The sequence below is a fragment of the Ovis canadensis genome, chromosome 2, assembly GCF_042477335.2.
Source record: "Ovis canadensis isolate MfBH-ARS-UI-01 breed Bighorn chromosome 2, ARS-UI_OviCan_v2, whole genome shotgun sequence".
Lineage (NCBI taxonomy): Eukaryota > Metazoa > Chordata > Mammalia > Artiodactyla > Bovidae > Ovis > Ovis canadensis.
The window spans coordinates 54304747-54310676 of NC_091246.1; the positions used below are offsets into that span (position 1 = coordinate 54304747).

The window sequence follows — 5930 nt, forward strand, 5'->3', positions numbered from 1 at the left end:
GACCTCTCTGTAATCTTTCTTGAATCTGTCCATGTTTTCTCTTCTCTCTCTGTTCTTCTTTAGGCCTGAGAATTTCCTACCCCAGTTAGTTCAGGAGGCACCTAAGTTTCTGCCTCAGAGTTTCTCCAACATCAGTTCATTCTTTACCCTGTAATCAGGGTAATCTTTATAAGTGAAAATCCAGTTCATACTTTTTTTCTTGCACCCCGACATTGGTGTTCTACCTACACCAGAGAGTGCAAGTTCCCTAGCAAGTGGCAAATAGTCCCTCAGAGCCCAGCATCACCTGCCTTTGTTTGCACCTCCTATCTTGCTTCCCAAGTAACTGATAATCTATAGACACAGCAAACTTTTCTTCCTGTCATGGCCACTTTCTTTTATGCCTCTTTGCCTCATACGTGCTGTTTCCTACACCTAGGATCTCCCTCATTAAATGGAGGTGAATTCCTATCCAAGAGGTTGTCCCACTGTCAAAGTCTCCATGAAACTCCATCTCCACAAAGTCTGCCTTCCCCTTACCCCAGTATGGCTGTAGTGCACATTTTGTGTTCCTGCAAACGCTGTGCTTGTATGTTAGCAACTTTCTTTTAGGCACCTGCTAATGATTTATTTAGAAGACAGCTGTCTCTCTCTCTCTCTCAAAGCTCACTGGTTGAGGGTCCCAGAGCTTGGCATAAATCAGACATTTGCTGAATGACCAAATGGTTGCTATTTTGCATTTGAAAGTTGAATGAATTTTCTGTTGTCACTGTAACAAATCCCCATTGGCCTAGTGGTTTAAACAATAAAAATGTATTATCATGCAGTTCTGGAGGTTAAAATTCTGAACTGAGTCTGATATGGTTTATGGGTTGAACTGTGAAGAAGGTTCAACTCCCTTCTTTTCCTGAGTCTTTGTTTCCTCATCTGTGAAGTAAGTAGACTGATGCTCGTCTGTTACCCATCAGGATTTTGTGGATGTGCATTGCATGTATTAAATAAGGAATATGTGAAAATCTGTAGCATTGTGTTTATGAACTCAAAAGAGCAATAACTAGTTTTTCCTTTTTCCCCTACTCACAGGGCAGTGAAATTAGCACATATCAGCTCCTTCCTGGGCTATGCTGACCAGTTTAGCAGCCATTGGCTGCCTGAAGTGTGGCTCATCCAAGCTGAGATGTGCTGAATGTATTAAATAAATACTGGCTTTTGAAGATGGTATAAACATTGTAAAATGCCTCATTGATATTTTTATTGGTAACATGCTGAAGATATTATCATATCTTTGCAATACTGAGTTAAAATATATTAATAAAATTAATCTGACCTATTTCTGTTTACATTTTGGATGTGGCTGCTGAAGCGTTTTAATGACATTTGTGGATTACAGTCTATTCCTCTTCAACAGTGTCACCGTTCTGGGAATCAGCATCTACTGCTCTGTAACAAACCACCCAAACTGTAGTTGCCTAGAACACCACTTTTTAGTTTTTATAATTATTGGAGTTGACTGGATCTCACTGGAGTGTCCATAGTTCCTCTCCCTCATGTGTTTGCAGTCAGATGAACATGGACTTAGACGCAGTTCGCTGTCTGCTGCCGGGATGCTCCTCCCTGTGCATCTCAGCCCTTGGGACATCTCTGCTGTCTTCTTTCCAGTGAAGATCCCTGGGCTGCTTTTATTGCAGCTCAGAGTAGCCAGACCTCTTTTTAAAAAGCATTTATTTATTTATTTGGTTATGCCAGGTCTTAGTTGTGGTATGCAGGATCTAGTTCCCTAACCAGGGATCAAACCTAGGCCCCCTGCGTTGGGAGCACAGAGTCTTGGCCACTGGGTTACCAGGGAGGTCTCTAGACCTTACTAATGCCTGGCTTGAAAGTGTCAGCACAGCCTTTCCTCGCTTTTCTACTGGTCTGAACAGTCACAGAGCAGGTAGGTACTGGCCATGAGGGAGCAGCACAAGCTTCACCACTTCGCGGGAAGTGCCAGACACTGCAGGGAGGTGGAACTCTTGGGGACGAGCTGTCACATTCTCCTCACCCAGAGACAGTTTCTGAGTGTGTATTTCCCACGCATCCCCAGGGGTAAGAGACTTCTTTTTCTTAAGATTGTGGATATTTTTGGTGCAATATTGCCTCTAGCAGTTAATGCTGCAAGAAATTTAGGAAGAGGCAAGAGGAAGACTTATCCCCCTGGATTTTAACCATCTGTTATCTCCATGATCATAAATGGTAATAAAGCAATGAGTTTTATCATAAGCATTAGGTTGGAATGGGAGCCATGTTCCAGAGTTCTAAGGAGTGAGCTGTGTGTGGCAGACTATATATAAATCATGTGAAACCACAAGAGAGGGCAGGAGTAGCCTGTGTGTGCATGTGAGTGTGTACACATGTATGTATGCATTTGGGTGTGTGTGTGTGTGCATGCATGCATGAGTGTGTAGTCTGGTGCTCAGAATGAAGGCAGTGGAGCCCACCTGCATGGTTGGAATCCCAGCCCTGCCACTTCTCCAGCTTTGTGACCCAAGGGAAATTTCTTCACTTTTTTCCTTTCATTTCCTCACATATAATGTGGGTCACAACAAAATCGCATAGTTGTTACAAGGAATAAGTCAGGACCTACAGAGGATTTAGAATGCTGTCTGGGTAGCACATAGTAAGTGCTCAGCAGTGCTATTTTATTTCTCTGTTTATGGTTCAGTTTTATACCTCAGTAATCTTTCTCTCTCTGTCTTTTTATCTCTCCAGGGAAGAAAAAAAAATGATGAAAATGAGGATGACAATTACCAATCTAAGTGGGACCAGTTCCAAAAAATCAACCCAGATAAGAATTGTTGCAGTGGTAAAATCCCAAACATCCTTGGCCTGTGAAGCCTTTGTTCTCAGAGAACTGAATGCATGTGTCTTGTGTGCTTCTTATGTAGAGGGGTGCATCCCGTGGACACTGTCGTGTGCAGAGTTACCATGTGTGGAATCTGAGCAGTGCTCTGGGGTCCCTCCAGAACCTTGGCTTTTTTTTTTTCTGTGTTTCAATGAATGATTTGGACCCTCTGGTTAAATATACCTGTCTTGTCATTACAAAATCTTACCAGATGGCATGCAAATGTTTTTAAAGTGGTTAAAAAATCATATGCTCAGATCAAAGCTATAGAAGACTGCTGACTTTGTAGATAACCTATAACATTTACTTCCAGCATTCAATACTGGAAAACTAGGAAATGGGGGTTACCATCCTAGCTGCACTGTTAACTAGTCTTGTGATCACCAGCCCACATAGATCCATTTTCCTCCTCTGTAAGCAGGCAGCATGGCCTCTCAGACCTGGACCCTCTCAGCTCATAGCAGTGGGAAGGAGAACATGACGGCCACAGTTAATAAGGACTCTTGTCCTTCATGATTTTTAAATATTGGAGCATTGATTCGTCTCACTTTTTATACAAGAACAAAATTTAATTGAGAGGAAAAATAGTAATGTTTTAAACTCCAGTGGAGACAGAAAAATCTATTTTCCATGTATAAAGAATGAAAATATTTTTGCAAGAGAAAAAGTTTGTGTATAGAAGAGGGTATTTTTAAATCTCAGAATACTTATAAAGTTCATGGTTTGAATTCTGTGTTAAAAGTTCTGATGAGAACAGATAAAGCAACACACTACTGAAAATATAATGTGCAGGAAAATTGTCACATTTCACTAAAAAGCACACACCAGCAAGTGACTGCCAGGGGCTGGTGAAGGAGAAACAGAGTGACTACTAAGGGGTATAGTTTCTTTGGAGGATGATGAAAATGTTCTATAATTGTACCGTGGTAATATTGTACAACTTTGTGAATATACTAAAACCCACTAAATTGTGTATTTGAAATGGTGAATATTATGGTATGTGAATTATATCTCATTAATGCCAAAGCCTTTGACTGTGTAGATTACAATAAACCGTGGAAAATTCTGAAAGAGATGGGAATACCAGACCACCTGACCTGCCTCTTGAGAAACCTATATATAGGTCAGGAAGCAACAGTTAGAACTGGACATGGAACAACAGACTTGTTCCAAATAGGAAAAGGAGTCCGTCAAGGCTGTATATTGTCACCCTGCTTATTTAACTTATATGCAGAGTACACCATGAGAAATGCTGGGCTGGAAGAAGCACAAGCTGGAATCAAGATTGCTGGGAGAAATATCAATAACCTCAGATATGCAGATGACACCACCCTTATGGCAGAAAGTGAAGAAGAACTAAAGAGCCTCTTGATGAAAGTGAAAGTGGAGAGTGAAAAAGTTGGCTTAAAGCTCAGCATTCAGAAAACAAAGATCATGGCATCTGGTCCCATCACTTCATGGGAAATAGATGGAGAAACAGTGGAAAGAGTGGCAGACTTTATTTTCTGGGGGCTCCAAAATCACTGCAGATGGTGACTGCAGCCATGAAATTAAAAGACGCTTGCTCCTTGGGAGAAAAGTTATTACCAACCTAGACAGCATATTAAAAAGCAGAGACATTGGCCCTGAATCAAGGCCAGCTGTTTGCTGAAGCTGTTGGTTTCGAACAGGAGCCTAAAGAAGTCTCTTTCTATGGTCTGTTGGCCATTTCAGATCTTAGAAATGTAATGGTCAATTCATTAGAAAGAAACATCTCAGCCGTTGGTGATAGGGGCTTATACTTATTTGTAGTTGATTAATACTAGGATCCCAAAATTTAGAGATCCCTGGTTTAACTTTTTCATTAAAATTATAATAATGTTGAAAAAAAGAGTAGAGACATTATTTTGCCAACAAAGCTCCATCTAGTCAAGGTTGTAGTTTTTCCCATGGTCATGTATGGATATGAGAGTTTGACTATAAAGAAAGCTGAGTGCAGAATTGATGCTTTTGAACTGTGGTGTTGGAGAAGACTCTTGAGAGTCCCTTGGACTGCAAGGAGATCCAACCAGTCCATCCTAAGGGAAATCAGTCCTGAACATTCATTGGAAGGACTGATGTTGATGCTAAAACTCCAATACTTTGGCCACCTGATGTGAAGAGCTGACTCATTGGAAAAGACCCTGATGCTGGGAAAGATTGAGGGCAGGAGGAGAAGGGGACAACAAAGGATGAGATAGTTGGATGGCATCACTGACTCAATGGATATGAGTTTGAGTATACTCTTGGAGTTGGTGATGGACAGGGAGGCCTGGCATGCTGCAGTCCATGGGGTTGCAAAGAGTTGGACATGACTGAGCAGCTGAACTGAACTGACTGAAAAAAAATACACTAGTACTTAGAATGATTTAACATCTTGCCAAATGAAAGTATGCATGCTTGAATCTCTCCGCGGTTTAGAAGCATAATCTCTAATATAATGCAAATTTCTTAACTCTCCCTGCATTCTCTTTCTTAAATAATGAACGGTGAGTAAAATGTTCTGTGTGGTTTTGGAAAGTCATCTCTTAAGGGATTTTGTGGTTAAGGGACAGGCAAGTCGGAGTCTTTTGTCTGAGGTGACTGATGACTTACTCTTGCACACAGCCTGGTGGGTCCTGCTTGCTGGAAGCTATGTTGCCTCCCAGACTTCCCTACCAAAATGTCTTTAAGAGCTGAAGGAGTCAACGCCTGACCCCAGGCTGGCTCACTGAGGCCTGGTATTCAGGTTTTGGTTTTCAGTGACCTGAACCAATCAAGTAATTCCCAGACAGAGACTTGAATTTACCTTGGTTCATAGGGCCAGGTCAAGTAGCTTGCTGAGAAAAACAGAAATAATAGTTCTTACTTATTGTACTAAGTAATCTAAGAACATCCTTTTTTGTTGAATTAAAACAGTTCCATGTATCAAAGTGTCAATATTTGTCTTAAAATTTATATATAAGAATGTACCTTTGATATAGAAGTATCATCTTGTTCTTTGCTTCTGGGTTTTACCACCAGTTTACCCAAACTGATTAGATTACAATGGTACCTCTGATAGACAAAGCTG

General features: G+C 41.0%; 1 non-coding gene across 1 annotated transcript; it reads left to right on the plus strand.

Annotated features, from left to right (window-relative positions):
- The first annotated feature begins 4479 nt into the window (after nucleotides 1–4479).
- LOC138434897 (small nucleolar RNA SNORA2/SNORA34 family) lies at nucleotides 4480–4615 on the plus strand. Its single transcript, XR_011254955.1, has one exon. It is a non-coding gene; the product is annotated as a small nucleolar RNA SNORA2/SNORA34 family (small nucleolar RNA).
- The last annotated feature ends 1315 nt before the right edge of the window (nucleotides 4616–5930 follow it).